At 35.6% G+C, this 16,883-nt stretch overlaps 1 long non-coding RNA gene across 1 annotated transcript in view; it reads left to right on the top strand.

Annotated features, from left to right (window-relative positions):
• The window catches only part of LOC132426695 (uncharacterized), a 366,621-nt gene extending 353,761 nt beyond the window's left edge, over window positions 1–12,860 (top strand). The window contains exon 4 of the long non-coding RNA XR_009519754.1: window positions 12,738–12,860. This is a non-coding gene — a long non-coding RNA (uncharacterized lncRNA). The remainder of the gene's footprint in view (window positions 1–12,737) is intronic.
• The last annotated feature ends 4,023 nt before the right edge of the window (window positions 12,861–16,883 follow it).

Genomic DNA, 16,883 nt, shown 5'->3' with positions numbered 1-16,883 from the left:
TTTCCACCAACAGTGCACAGAGGTTCCCTTTTATCCACATCCTTGCCAACACTTGTCTTTTGATGACAGCCATACTAACAAGGGTGAGGTGATAACTCATCATAATTTCATTTTGCATTTCTCTGATGATTAGTTTCTTTTCAGGTACCTGCTGGCCATTTGCATACCTTCTTTGGAAAAATGTCTGTTCAGTTCCTCTGACATATTTTAATTGGATTTTTTTTTTTGTTATTGAGTTGTATGAGTTCTTTATACATTTTGGGTATATGTATCAGATACATGGTTTGCAAATATATTCTCCTATTCTGAAGTTTGCATTTTCATTTTGTTGATTGTTTCTTTTTCTGTGCAGAAGCTTTTTAGTTTGACATACTCACAGTTACTGATTTTGGCTTTTTTTACTTGTGCTTTTGCTGTAACATCCAAAAAATCATGACCAAGACCTGTCAAAGAGCTTTTCCCTTTGTTTTCTTCTAGGAGTTTTATGGTTTCAGATCTTTTGTTTGATTAAATCTTTAATCCATTTTGAGTTAATTTCTGTGAGTAGTGTAAGATAGAGGTCCAATTTAATTTTTCTGAATGTGGTTATCCAGTTTTCCCATCACTATTTATTGAAGACACTACCTTATCCCCATGGAGTAGTCTTTACTCCCTTGTCAGTATTAGTTAACTGTATATGTGAGGGATTATTTCTAGGCTCTCTATTCCATTTCATTAGTCTGTGTGTCTGTTTTTATGCCAGTACCATACCTTTTTGATTACTAGCTTTGTAGTATAGTCTGAGCCAGGAAGTGTGATGCCTCCAGCTTTGTTCTTTCTCAGAATTGTTTTGCTATCTGGGTCCTTTTGTGGTTCCATACAAATTTTAGAATTGTTTTTTCTATTTCTGTGAAAAATGCCATTGGAATTTTGATAAGGATTTCATTGAATCTATAGAAAGCTTTGGGTAGTATGTACATTTTAATAGTACTAATTCTTCTGATCTATAAACACAGGATATCTTTCAATTTATTTGTGTCTTCTTCAGTTTCTTCCATCAGTCTTATAAGTTTCAGTGTGCAGATATTTTACCTCCTTGACATTTATTTATTTATTTCAGACTTAGAAATTTAGTCTTAAGTCTTCTGTTGTATTTGATGTGATTGTGAGTGGGATTGTTTTCTTTATTGCTTTTTCAGATATTTTGTTGTCAGTGTATAGAGTTTTGAGGATAAACCCCACTTAATATTGATGCATTATATATATTTTTAGTATTCTATTTTTAGAATAATTTTAGGTTCACAGCAGAGTTGAGCAGAAGATACAGAGATTTCCCATATGCCTCCTGCCTGTACATATTCATAGCCTCCATCACCATCAACATCCCCCATCAGTGTGGTACATTTGTTACAAATGATGAACATCCATTGACACATCATAATCATCCAAGGTCCATAGTTTACATTAGGGTTCACTCTTGATGTTGTACGTTCTATGAGTTTGGACAAATGTATAATGACCTGTATCCACCATTATTTAATCAGACAGAGTTCTTTCACTGCCCTAAAAATCCGCTGTGTGCTCCACCTATTCCTCCCTTCCTTCCTTCCTGGTGACCACTGATCTTCTTACTTTCTCTATAGTTTCACCTTTCCAGAATGCCATACAGTTGGAATCATATAGTATATAACCTCTTCAGATTGGCTTCTCTCACATAGAAACATGCATTTAAGTCTCTTTCATGTCTTTTCAATGCTTGATAGTTTTGTTTTTGTTTTTTAGTGCTGAATCGTAGCACTTCATTTTACTGCTGAATTGTATTCCATTGAATGGGTGTATCACAGTGTATTTAGCCATACACCTAATGAAGAAAATCTTTCTTGCTTCCATATTTTGGCAAATAAGAATAAAGATGCTATAAATATCCACATGCAGGTTCTTGTGGGAATGTAAGTTTTCCCTGCATTCGGTAAATAACAAAGAAAGCAGCTGCTAGATCATACGGTAAGACTATGTTTAGTTTGCAAGAAACTGCCAAACTACCTTTCAAAGTAGCTGTACCATTTTGCATTCCCACCATCAACGAACGAGTTTCTGTTCCATCACAGCTTAACCTAAGCATATGTATCTTTTTATATGTTGTTTGATTTCATTTGCTAAAGTTTTGGATCTGAATTATTCTGCCCCCCAAATTATTCTGCCCCAATCAGGTTTGGAACAATTTTTCTTCTATTTCAGTTTTTATCATATTAAATATAATAGTTATTTCCTTTTTTTTAAATTATGGGAATACTTCTCTCTTTCTCACTCCCATTCTCTCCCTCTTCTCCTCCCCCAATACTTTTACCTATTGTGTACTTATTACTGCCAATCTCAGTGCTCTTTTTAAAGATGAACATTGCACAGAATCTTTGATCTCAAGGAGGCTTACATTCTACTGGAGAGAGAATGATTTGCAAATGATTCAGGTTCAACCTGGTAATTGACTATGACAATGTACTACCAGGAATTCTTACCTTTATCCAAAGATGTAACCCTGGAGTTAAAACTGGTTTGCCAGATAAATAAAGCAAGGAAAGTTATCACAATCAGAGGATGCAGCCTATCAAAGGCAGACAGCATGTGATGTTTTGGAAATTACTGGGGGATGTTAGATGATGAACAGATTTCATGAAATAAAGGATGCTATGTCAGAGTCAAGAAATTTTGATTTTATCCTCCTGGTGATGATGGTGAGATTTATATTTCAGAAACCATTGCTTAGAGAAAGCTGGACTAGAGGCAGGATGACCACCTTGGAAGTTGTTTTAACAGTATGAGGAGACAAGGGGATGAATTCACAAGATATTTAAGTGTCAGAGTAAACATGACCTAGTGCTGACTAGATATGGGAGCAAGGAAGGAGGAGGAATAAAATGTAACTTCCATTGCTTTATGTGTTTTTTAATGTTGTTTTGTTTCTGTTCTTTCCTGTTTTGTTGGTTTCTGCATCTGTGTGGGTAGCAACATCATTCATTGACCTAAGAGAGTGTAAAAGGGAAGAGAGGTTTCATGAAGGGAGTTCCTTAGTTTAATTGTGAATCACCTGTTTAATTGTGATGAGGTGCTTACCTAATAGCCAGGGAACATGAAGGATAGGCGGATGGAAGTAAAGGTCTGAAGCCCAGAAGGGATTAGATGTCCAGAGTTACAGGTTTGTGAGTCACAAGTGCTCTATATGAGTTTGAAGAATCTTTAAAGTGCATCAGATCCAACCACAAATACAGCTGCTTCACACAGCTCTAGAGATCTAAATGTACACTCAAGTAAAGGCCGTATCTGAAGCAAAAAGCGTCCATGTGGATAAGATCAGAAAAGCAGTGACTGATTTCTCCCTGTGAGATAAACATTAAACATCACTGTATGGCAACTCCTGGTAACATGTGGGCATAGGTCTTTTGTGCAGAATCACAAATGCTGATAAAACTCAGAACTTCGCAGGGAAGATATCTCATTTTGATAATCATATTTCTCCTCTTATGTAGGAATGGATATCAAACAGAAAGGTAAAAAAAACTATTTTAAAAGTCAATATATAGAAATCATATTTCTCATCTTATATAGGAATGGATATCAAATAGAAAGATACAAAAAATGTTTTAAAAGTCAGTATAGGTCATTTGTGTGAACTCAAAGTGTGGAAGTGGTTGGTCATATGGAAAGATTATTTTTTGAAGGAAATATTTCAAACAAACATAGAAAATCTAAAGAATAATGAAACACAGCCCGTATATTCACCACTATCCAGTTTTAACAGTTTTTGTCATTTTGTCATACTTGGTTTAGATCTGTTGTTTTCATTTTTGTTGTGTCAGAAGTAAATCTTTATAGATAATGCTGAATCTTCCTTTGCAATCATTTCTGCTTCCTGCCCCTGATGTAACCAGTGACCTAAATTTGCTGTGTATCTCTCATGTCTATATTTTTATTCTATATGCTTTGTTGAAATTATTGACGGTTTAAGTGTGGATGCATTTTGAGATTTTCTATTCTTTTCAATTGATCTGTTTGTCTAGCATTGTATCAGTAACCCACCGTCTTAATTCCTGTGACTTTACAGGAAGTCTTGAAGCCGAATAGTGTAAATTTCCTAGTTTTATTCCTTCTATGTTTATTTTGGCTTTGGCTAGATCCTTTGCATTTTCATATACATTGTAGAATCAGCTTCACAATTTCTATTTTTTTTAAAATTCTGCTGGGATTATGATGGTATTGTGTTGACTTTATAAATCAACTTAAAGCGTCTTAAGATCTTAAAAATATTGAGTTTTCTAATCCATAGACATGGTACATCTCTCTATTTAGATTCTCTTTAATTTTTCTTAGCAATATTTTGTTTTTTTCAGTGTGAGTTGTATTAGTTTTCTACTGATGTTTTAAAAATTGCCACAAATTGAATGGCTTAAAGCAACATCCGTTAATTATCTCACAGTTTCTGTAGGTCAGGAGTCCAGGCATAGTATAGTTGGGTTCTCTGCTTAAGAACTCACAAGGCAGAAATCAAGGTGTCAGACATGTCTGAGATCTCTTCTGACCCTCAGAGTCCTTTTTCAAGCTCACATGACTGTTGGCAGAATTCATTTGCTTGGACAGTAGAACTCATGGAGGCTGTGCCTTTAAGGCCAGCAAGAAGGCACCTCTCTGAAGCTTCACCTTCTTTTAAAGGCTCACCTGATTAGGTCAGACCCAACCAGGATAATCTTCCTTTTGCCTAACTCAATGGCAACTGACTAGTAATCTAATCATAAGTGATAACCCATCATATTCACAGGTATCTCCCATACTCAAAGGGGAGGGGTTATATGGACAGGTACCTCTAAGAGGCTGGGTTAGAATTCTGTCTACCTACACACAATTTTTGATGAAAAGTACTGTATTTTTTGATACTATAATGTATTATTTAAATTTCATTTTCCATTTGTTTGTGAAGCAGATCACTTCTAATGTAATGTGTCTTTATTGCAAAGTTGTTCTGGCTATTTCATTTATCTAGAAATCATTCTCAACATTCTCCTTAAAACACTGATTTGGAATTTACTAGAAACGGACTTTCTGGTTTTGTTTTTAGTAATTTTACTAGATGCATCATCACTTCAGCCATAGTTTCTCTCTTCAATTTTTTTTTCCTGCTTTTCCTTCCTTTTTGTTGTTCTCTTTGACATACTTCATGTTACTTTGGGTCAGTCTCCTAGCGAGTCCTAGTAGATTTTCTATCAATTTTAAAAAGCAAATTTCTGTGTCATTCAGGATTTTTAGTTACAAGTATTGGAAAACAACTCTGGCTCTCTTAAACGTAAAAAGAATTTAGCAGAAGGCAGATTCAGGCCATACAAAATAGGCATATGGACAAGAAAAAGGAAGCTTGGGAAGCTTGGTGCTGGAAAAATAAACAAGGTCACATTGCAGGAAAACTTAGTGCTTTAGTCACCTGTTTTTTATATATATGTATGTGTGTATATAATATATATGTATATATGTATGTATATATAATATGTGTATATATGTATATATATTTAATGTATGTATATATATGTATATATATGTATGTGTATACATATATTATTTATTTATTTATTTGTCATTCCCTCAAGCATCCAAGTTTAGGTCACATCTAAGCCCCCGTCATTCCTAGGCAGCCGTAGAAAGAAGGCTTTACCTTCCCTCCAAGATTATCCTTATGTTAATGATGCAACATGCAAGAATAATGCAATATTCAAGCTCCGTCCTACTTTTCTAATAAAAATCAGAGACCTAATTGCTTTCACTTCTGGACAGCCAAAAACAAACAAACAAACATGACATTTTCTCTCTCGTATTTTATCTCTATATACCCGATGTTGGGGAAAATTGGAATGTAGTGGTTAGAAGAGGGAAAGGTTTAGAAATAGAAGAGAGAAATGGTTGACCTGGGTCTATTCTTGAAGTGAAGAAAAAAAAAAGCAAATTGATAGGACAAACAACCTACGGAGTATTTATTATGTTAGAAAAAGTCTGGCCGATGCAACTAAGAAGTCAGAGGTTTAAATTCTGCTTCTCCCTCTTGGCTTGTTGACCCTAGGCAAGCTATTTATCCTCTCTGACTCTAGGTCTTCTCAGTCGCCAAGTAGAAATAATCACATCTGTCTCCCAGGTTTGCTGTAACAATTAAATGAGAATGTGTATGTAAAGCATCCAGCACAACACGCTAATTAACAGTGGTTACTTGCCACATACTTGTTAATTTCCTAACCCTTCTTTCTCAAATGCTCGCTAACTCCTGAAACACCCTAACACCACCACCCCTCTGAAAGGAGCTGTAGAATCTCAAGCACGCTCACTGCAACCCATCAGGAAGTGTAATTGCTATCAGACTCCTGCCATGTGTGGACTGATATTGAGGGTGGTCACGTATTGAGACATAAGCTTCTCCTTCATGGAATGGAACTTGTGATGAGCCCACCGTGCTCCCTTCATTTCTTGTTTCCCATTCTAGGTACAGTGCTGCCTTACACCAAAGAGAATTTGATTTCTCCTTTCTTATTATGACTGATCTGTACTATTTGCAATGATTCCAGCTGCCCAGAATGGTTTCTCTCTATCTTTAGGAAGTCTTTTTTGTTATAAAAAAATCAGTTATATTAAATAAGAAGAGTGATGAAGATCATGTATGTATTGAACTTTAAAATAAGTTCTTAAATATCTGAAGGGAAAGTACTGGTCATTAAAGGGAATTTCTCAATTTATGCAATTCATGGAAGAATATTTTTTCCAAAATAGGCTAATTTATTTGAAATTAAAGAGAAATAAATGTTATAAATTAAAACCTGTGGGAAAGTATTGAAAAACAACAAAAATAGGCTTTGTTTTAGAAGAGTGATTCTTAAACGTTAGTGTGTCTAAGTGTAATCTAGGGAACTGTCATTTGTAGAAGTTCCAGTCTCACTCCAAAAATGGAGTTTATTCATTCTGGAGTGGTGCTCAAGAAGCCGCAGTATTAAACATACTTTTTGGTGATTTTGATGAGCTAGTCCAAAGGGCTTTTTTTCTCCACTAGAAAGATTTCTTGAGAGGTTTTTTACCCACCATGGATTTTGCCAAGAGGTAGGGGAATCGGATCCACATCTAGACAGCAGTGGGTGGTGACTCTTCAATAGTTGTAAAGCAGGATCTCGGACTGGTGGCCAACGACCAAAACCAGTCCACAAACTTGTTCTGTTTGGCAAAAGTAGTGTTTAAAATGTTTGTAACGCCCTAAGGCTAAGCTTGCTTTCTTCACTTCACCATTAACTGTCCCTTTGGCTTCTGGTTATAGTCAACCAAGCCGTATTCACATTTGAGTGATGTGGCTGACCCTGAGGCATTTGTTTGTAAATTCTGAACATTTAAAGGATCACTTTCTAAAGAGTGAGGTATTTGGGAACTTTCAGTTATGTTTGTAAGTTCTCATTTGACCAGGCCAAGCCAACTAGTCAAATTATGCACAGTTTTTCTACTCAAGGCTGACAAATTCTGGAGAAGTCAATGCAGGTTGGACCCCTACCCCTCTTCTGTAATACATTGGTTTACTTCTCTGTCCACTGTACTAGACTCTGAGCAATACCTGGGCAGGAACTGAATCTTTGTACTTGCCTTATCCTCAGAGCCCAGCACATTATATAGAACTTAATAGATGCTTAAAAGTCTGTTGAGATGAAAAGTCAAAAAGGAGGGAAAAGAAGGGAAGATCGAAGGAAGTATGGAAGGAAGAAAGGAAGGAAGAAAAGACAATGAAGGAATGGGAAAGGAGGAAAGGGGAAGGAAGGGACCAGAGAAAGGAGAAAACGGAAAGGAGTGAAAAAGAATGGAGACAAGTTTGTGTGGAGAATTGGGGAATGTAACTGACTGAATCCCTCATTAAAAAAGCAAGCAAGAATATGGACTATTTCAGTTGGCATTTTCTAGATCATAATTAAATTCAGAATTAGGCATCTTTGAGCAGACATGGATAATTGTTTGTGTTTGAGTGTCAGGCACTGGTTTCTCAGATGTTGATTGAATTGCCCTAGATTTTGTTTTATGTCACTTAGGGGGCTTTCTGCTGGGTTTCTGAAATGAAAGCATTAAATGAATATCTTAGAATATTATCTTAAGCTTGTAATTACTAATAACGTAGCAAAACATACCAAATGGGCATCAGCAAAACACCAATGTGCTATTTATATTTTAATCTAATCATACACTTTTTGTCCCAATCTATCAATGCAGTCTTCTCCTTGTGTCTATATTTTTTTCATTGGAAAAAACTGGCTCAAAAGAGAGAGAGAAATATGTCAATCTGTTGCTTTCAGAAAATTAAGCTCCTTTAAAATTGAGTACTCAGAAATCCTGTTATTTTGTTTGTTGCCTTTGGTAACTTCTTTCTAAAATAAAACCTACCCAAAACATGATTCTTTAAGAACAAGTGAATTGAAAATCGATAAAGTTGTTTAGACACCATGTAGAGTAAGCTGGGTAAGAGAGTAGTGTATCAGAAAGATAGGAGCATCATGAGTTTAGGTGCTCACCCAGACCTGCTGTGATCTTATGACCTCTGGGATGTCACTTCATTTCCTGGAGACTCAGAGTTTCATCTGTAGGTTGAGCAAATCTCTCATATTCAATTTACAAGAATTTAGAATTGATAGTACGGCACTATCAATTAGCTGCACATCTTAGCTCTCTTTTTCAAAGGCTCTATGTCCTTGGGCAGTAATTTAAAATCTTTGTTTTCATCACCATAAAGTGGATATTATTATAATACTTATTTCACATGGTATTTGAGACAATTAAATGAGAAACTACATATAAAACAGATAGCAGCAGGCACATAGAGGTAGTAATGATTTTTGTTGATGACTCTTGCCTGCTGGGAAATAACCTGTGATTTTTACATCTGACTAAATGAAGAAAAAAAAAAAGAAGTTAGAAGCGATAATTCTGTGACTAAAAAATGGTGACACCTTTCCTTTTCCAGTATCAATGATAAGAGGGGACAGATTTCAAACGTCTAAGGCAGAAAGCCTCATAACTTTGACCACTGATAACCTACCTATTCCTACATTCCTGATGTTCGTATTCTTGAGGTTTGTGCGGGAAAAGGAGCAACTTAGATACAAAGCTTGCAGAGTGTGCTAAGCAATCATTTAGCAAATGCACTGATCTCATAGAATGCTGAGTGCTCGTATGGTTTTGTTGGCTACCTGGAGGGCTTTGCAACGTGCGTCCACGGGGAACATGAAGCACATCCATGAGATAAAGTTTAAAGAGCATCATATCAACAAGTACAAATCAATATCCTAAGAAATGAGTGCTAGGTGCTAAGGGGATCCTTTGGAAAGCTTTCTTCGAAGCAATAAGATAAACCAAAAGGGCAGTAGAAGTGTGCATAAAGAAAGACAAAGAAGACCAAAATTCAATTACAGAGCACTAAAGGCCAGACCAAGAAACAAGGAAACAGGGTCTGTGAATGTTTGAATTTCTTCTACTTTTTAAAAATTTTATTTTGGTTTTGTTTTGTTTTAGATTCACATACAACAGTATTTTATCAATAGGTTCTGTATCCCATGCCCCTATCTAGAACCTCTTTGAACACGGTCAAAATGCATTTAAAAAATTTAAATCAACATTGTTGAGGTATAAATTATACAAAATTTAATCTACACAATTTAAAATTCTTCTTAAAAGAATACAAATTTCTCAAAAATAAGAAAAACATTTATTTTTTATAAGACTTGTTTTCAGACTATTTGTTTCAGTAATAAGCAGAGACTCAAAAAATAAAAGATGAGAAAATAGGAGAAAATTAAACCATTTGGAAACCATATTGATTTTAGTAAATATTTCTTAACTTTTTACTTAATTTGTAGGAGTATTTTGAGAAGTATAATCTGTGTCTTTTGTTTTCATGTCCTTATTCAAGATCGTATCTTCAGACAGGGGAAGGGAAGTGCAAAACTTTCAAGCATTTTTTTTTCATTCTAAAAACTGGTCTTAGAATAAAGATTCAAACCAATGTTGTGGAATTCGTACTTCTTATGAACACCTCATGAACTTCTCTTTAAAGAGAATACATGCATTTAATTTTATATATCCTCTTTGAGAAAATAAAGGGAATAATAATACAAGAGTTATGTGAAGCAACTTGTTGTATAATAATGCCCCCACCAAAATCTCTTAACTTGTGTAGACCACACAGAACTGTACTGCAATGCCTAATACACCCATGTGGGAGGCACTGACTCTGTGTTGGAGGCCGGAAATATCAATGTACTATCAGAACCTAACTGGTTGGATTTTTTTGGAGCCATCATGACTCAGTTAGTGGGCTTAAGAGTGACACAAAACCATCACTTCCAGTACAAACTGTACGTGAGTTGACTGGGTATATCAGTCCTTTCATATTGTAGCTTACCCTTGGTCTGTAATGCTTTGCTCACTGGCAAACTTCATAAAATCCCTTGTCTGGTCATATAGTGGGTGGGATATAAAATAAGTCCGGTTATTTTAATTTGGTCTAATGTTGCTACCTTTCTTGGTTACCAGTGTATGTCAACAAATCAGAATAGAATAAATAGTAGACTTTTATGGGGAGAATACGTGCATTTTCATTATGTATTTGAGCACCTAATCCCATATCTGGCACAACTGAGGTACTCAATTAAAATTTGTGGAATGAATAAGTGTGTTATTGGATGAATCAGAGTTCAGTGGAAAACCTTTTTATTCACTACTTAAAACACACACACACACACACACACAGACACACACACACACACACACACACACACACACACACAGAAAACCTACCCATTCAAAGAAGGGATCAATAGCATCGTTTCTGTATAATGAAATAAAGCCATTTTAGAAAGCAAATAGTTATCCCGATTTACTTAGTTTCACTCTTTTACAGTAAGTGGCAGAACTGAAGTATTAGAAGTCACACTAGTTCACAAATGGGGCCTTCCAAAACAAGTAGCTTTCAAAAATTCCTCACTTCAAAGTCAAAGTCAGTTCTGTAGCTTGGAGATTATGTTTAATTTCCACTTCCCTGTCATTTAGTCTACTAAATTACTTCTTTAGTCTACTAATTACTTCTTCTAATACCCTGCCTGGCCACCAAGAGACAAAAAGGATTACTACTCATGGAAACAGATTTGTTTTATAAAATAATTGATTTGATAATTTTCAGAGTATCCTCAAAGAAGAAAAGAAGGAAAATAATTTAGGGCATGAATAGAAACATTTGCATCCAAAAGTTGACTAAGATTTTAGCTTAATAAATACCAGAGCTTGGATCAATAGATTAGAAAATTTCAGCCATTGTGTGTGTGTGTGTGTGTGTGTGTGTGTGTGTATTTATGTGTGACACTAATAGCATCAACACAACACTTGAGTTTTGAATTGCACAATGGTTATTTGTTGTCTAGGTATACATGTCTTTTTTTTAAGGACTTATTTTGAAGTGTTGCATTTTATTCTGAGGTATGCGTTTGACTTCAGCCCCTTACTGTCTTACCATTCTTGCTGAAATGGCACAAAAGGATATCTCACTACTGTGTCTTTTAATGAAATCTCCACATGGACTTCTGGGAATACTTGAGGTTCTAATCACAGGAGCATGAGAATATGTCATTCTGTGGCTTGTTAAAGCAGTCTTTGCACCTGTGTCCATGACTCTGCAGCATATAATCACTCACATGAGTCCCCCTATAGACTTAGAATAATCTCTCAGCCATTTATGTTGCACCACTTAGAAAATAATAATATTTATTTTTCTTGTATATGCATAACTAAATATGGTTGTTGTAGCTAAAAAATCTAGTCATTATTTAAGGCTACCCTGGGAAGACCAATAAGCAAATCTGTCCATCAGTATCTTTCTAAATTTCTATTGAACAAAGTTATTTGCGTGGCAGGTATCAGTGCGATTAATAAGAGTTGTTGATTATGCATGGGTTTTTTTCTCCTTGAATGGAAGTTAAATATGCTTATGAAGTTTAAACACCATATTTACTCCTATGAATATAAATAGTTGAAGCATTAAATATGTGGTAGATTGCCCCAATATTAGTTATCTAATTACGTTCCTTGGTTCTGGTCATTTGTTTGTGTACAGACTCTGGCTACAACATGTTCATTTTGGTTACTGTCTTATGGTCTGTATTTTGATTTAGATAATGGTGGCTGCTGGATTTGAAGCCCATCATATATGGCCCTCAAAGGTGTTTCTCACACGCTATCATACAGATGTGTTTCAGTTCTTATACTGGTAATGTTGCCACTGAGTGGAATGTCAGAACTCACAAAGGAAACTGTCCTTGATCTAGACCATCATGTGGATTTTCTTCTAGCTGCTGATGAGTTTTGTCCTCATTTCCCAGTTACCCTGAGAATATCATGGATAGAGTCAGAAAAATACTTGAGTACTCCAAGTGGTCACCTACATGAAGGAGAAGGGGTATACACTATAAAATGTGTGATTTTTTAATATCAATAATATCACTGACAGCTTAAACAGATCAATAATAACATGAAGAGGAGCCTCTGTAGCACATAAACTTCAGTCTTCTGGCTTTAATGTTTATCAGCACCTTGAGAGGCATCTATTGCCCCTCACACACTCCTTTATGATTCCCTTATTGATTAAGTAGTGATGCCTCCTGGACCTAGGAGATGGTTCACTGTTTCTCAGTTAAAATGAAGAAATACCTTGTTTGTTGCAGGTTCATTTCAAGGAGTTGACTTGTGGGACTCTGAGAGATGCTACTGCCCATGACATGTTGGAATTATCATGATCAACTACCCAGTTTGGATTTCACCCAGTGGCCAAGAGCTTTGCATGGTAGACAGCAAGGGTTGGATTTTTAAAAAGAGTAAACCAGGTAAGATTTGAGGGAGACATCTGATCATTTATCATTCGTTTGGGCATTTCTAAGGGCTTTAGTGTGCTGCCAAGATGGATTGAATAATGTATAGCTTTTCTGTTTGCTTTCGAAGTCCACCGAACAGGCTGTTGCAGAATGGTGCTCCCTTGGATTCAGGAGAACGGATATAGTAATAATTGAGTCCCTTTTTCTCGAGAGGAGAGGGAAGTTATTTTATGATACACGTAAAGAAGACACGAGATACTATGGGTGATAGTTTAGTGCGATAGCCCAAAATTGCAAGCTAAGGAGATTTCCTCTTTAAGGAACTAGTCTGAACTATAATGAAATAAGTAGTTGTACTTTTGGAAAGTTAAGTAGGGAAAGTGTTGCCTTTAAATATTTATATTTTACATGATATAGAAATCTGAGTATCAGTTCATAGCATATGAACTTATATATATGTTTCAAGGTTGTTCCAATTTAGAAGGTAAACCATTATTTTGTCTTTTATTTCTTTGAAAGTATTTATCATTCTAAATCCTGTTCATCTAAGTATTATTTAAAATGGTAGCACAATGACATAGTCCATTGTGGCTCCTGGAATTTAAAATGTTACACATACTCTTATTCAACTATTCTCTTTGAGACTTTTGTATTTCATTCTGGAAGCTCTTTTCAACTATTATCCATAGTTTGGTCAGATCTTATTATCTTTCTCTTTAACTCTCTTCTTCCTCTATAACATAATTTAAATTTGTTATCAACAATTACCTGGGGAAACGACAAGTTATTCTTGTCTTCTGATTTTAAGACCATCAAAGCTCTTACATCAAAATTTTATGAATCTCAAAGCAAGATTTTCTTTAAGTTCAATTATAGAAACAGAAAATATAACTAAAATTTAATCATTTAGAAAACAACAGAGATTATTCTAAGTCACTTGAACTCTTTATTTTTTAAAACAAACACAGCTCTTTTATTTTCTGAAGATAAAGAAAATGGAACTCAGTTAATAAATTATACCCTAAGATAATTATTTGGTTATAAATGAGAACTTTGAAAGTACTTGAAAATATTGATTTTTTAAAGTTTAATAAATATCCCTTCCCAATCCCCTAATAACTTATTTGTCTATAAGATGATATCCTGAGAGTATGAAACTCAAATTAGTCATGAATTTTGAATTTGTTACAGATAGTATAGATCACCAAACTCATGGAAGAAATCCTTATTTAATGAACTGAGTTAGTGGATAATTGTTTGTCCTGTTTTGTGGCAAATTGGGTTACCCACATTTGGAAGAGTTCTGCAAGTCTATAAATAAAAGAGACATCAACATGCAGGATGAATTTGTGGGATAAAGTTCAACCTAGTTCCATGCTTCATTGCATTGGTATCTAACAAATAATTATAGCAAGAATGCTTCGTGACAGACTTCCATATTCTTAAGCTTTTAAGTCTTAATCTCTGGGTCCAAAATAAATTTCATCCTGACTATGCTTATTTCAATATTTTCACCAGAATTGGGTTGCATGTTAAAACATCAGACTTAGAAAGAAGAAAGACAAAAAAGGGGAGAGATAAAATTATATGTATTTTAAGGTAAATAATTATGTGTTAATGTAATCATTAGTAATTATTTATCTTGTCACAAAGGAAAAGCTCTTCTCCATTTGTGAGATAAGTGTTTTTATTCTTTAGAATACTTTATCTTTTTGGACGGTATGTCATCAATGTAGAAAAAAAGTATACAATACTTTTGATCCAAGGATCGTAAAGAAACATAACTTCTCTTCACAGAGTCTTTTAAAGTGAATCCTGTTGCTTAGGGTGTACAGAGATAGTAAATTCCACTGTTCTATATAAAAACATACACTTTAGAAGGGCCCTCTGGACATAAAAGATTTGACAATGAATTCATATATTTTCCCAGTTAAAGGTTGACTCTTTTAAAATGAACAGAAAATGTATACATTATAGTTTTATACTTACATTAGTTTGAAATTCACTTTTGTTCTCTGTTGTAAGAATGACAGCTGAATTTTTATGGTGACGCATGTCAGCTTCTCCATAAAGTTAAAGGAACGTCAGGATTTCTGAATTCTGTTCTCAGAAGTTTGTGACAAAATAATAAAAATTTGCACTGCTTCTTAGCCTAAAAGCATTTTTTCTTTCTTAAAGCATTTTTAAAGTAAAAGTTTGCCTAGCTCAAGATAACATTACTGTATGCTTGTACATGGAAGCAATATTAAGCTATAAAGACAGGATATAAAAGGTGAGATTTTTCAAAGCACTTCTGATAATCGCATGCCCCCTGTAATGGGATTTGTAGTTTCCAGGGTGGTTAATGAAAAACATTTAAGTTGCACCTGTTTAGCCAATGTGTCCTTTACTCTCTGCAGAGAGTGTGGGCATTTTCACCTGTGCCACTATTCTGTTGTTGTTGTTGTTTTTAACATCTTTATTGGAGTATAATTGCTTTACAACATTGTGTTAGTTTCTGCTGTATAACAAAGTGAATCAGCTGTATGTATACATATATCCCCGTATCCCCTCCGTCTTGTGTCTCCCTCCCGCCCTCCCTACCCCACCGCCCAACCCCACCGCTCTAGGTGGTCACAAAGCACCGAGTTGATCTCCCTGTGCTATGCAGCTGCTTCCCACTAGCTAATACTACTCTCTCACTTTGTCCCAGCTTACTATGCCACTATTCTTATTCTGAGGTCTTCTGAAAATAAAACTTTGAGAACTTAGTGAGGTAGCTGTTTCCATCATGAAAAGACTCATATGAATCTTAAATACTTTTGGCTACATGTTTACTTGCTCTCCAAACAAATTTTGAATGTCAACCACATGTAAAGCAGTATGTGGCCAGAAACAAAGTAGCAACCCTCCCTGCCCCATCCTCAAATAGTTCACACTCACAAAGTAAAACAGACACCAGACAGCTCACTCCAGGCAAAATGAACTAAAAAGTTTAATGATGTGTTTCAAGCAAAATTCTCTAGAAACCTAAATGAAGGATTGTTAAAAGCGACAGGAGTATTAAAAGGTCTTTAAGGCTTAAGAGGCATTTCAGCTGCACAGCTACAATGTGGGGAGAATTTTAATCGATAGGAAATGGGTGTGAAGGCATTGTAGGCTCAGGGCACAATATGGCAAAGTCACCATGGTGTAAAAATAAATGTTATGCTTGGAGAATGGAAACCTGGATACTGGAGTGTAGGGAGGAATGCAAAAAGAGGTGGGGCATACAGGTCAGGGCTGGACTGTCGTGTTTTTCATGCACAGCTATCATGGTTATAAATATGAAAGTGATGTAATCTAATCTATAAGAAAATGATTCTGGCATAGGGTGGAAGAGCAGGCATGGAAGGTATGCGCAGAGAGAAAAGATAAACTAAAAACACTGAGCTCCATGAGTGCAGCAATGTGTGGTTCAGAGTTTTTTGTATCACCAGTGCCTAGAACAGTGCCTGCCCTTCGTTGATTCTGTTGATCTGTGTTAAATGCTGAAATGAATGCCTCTCAGTGATACTCCATAAACCTCTATATTTGCAACTTTTTCCTGTTTTAGAAATGGTTTGAAAACTCTTCATACAAAGGATGAAAAGAATTTAACTTACATGGTTTTCATCACACACAAGGGTACACACACACACACACACACACACACACGTGCGCGCTAAACTCTCTGCCAATATGCGCTTGAAATTAAGCCTCAGATCCTGTTCCTGAAATTTATGCTTCAATTAAGATGGGGGCAGCTGCTACCCTACTTTATTTCCCTTTTGAGACTTTTATCTCTCAGGCTTTATGCTTCCCTTCATCGTTTTATCATCACATCAATCACTCTGTTTCACTCCTTGGGAACGCAGCATGCGTGACAGACACATTTTTATGGCTAGACAGCAAACCTACCCTACTTGGCACAGACCGCTTACTTAAACCTAATTAAGTAATTCTGCTGAAAGTATCACGTCCTTTCCATCACAGTGCACA

The sequence above is a fragment of the Delphinus delphis genome, chromosome 6 (genome assembly GCF_949987515.2).
Source record: "Delphinus delphis chromosome 6, mDelDel1.2, whole genome shotgun sequence".
Classification (NCBI taxonomy): Eukaryota; Metazoa; Chordata; class Mammalia; order Artiodactyla; family Delphinidae; genus Delphinus; species Delphinus delphis.
This window is presented reverse-complemented; position numbering and strand designations above follow the sequence as displayed.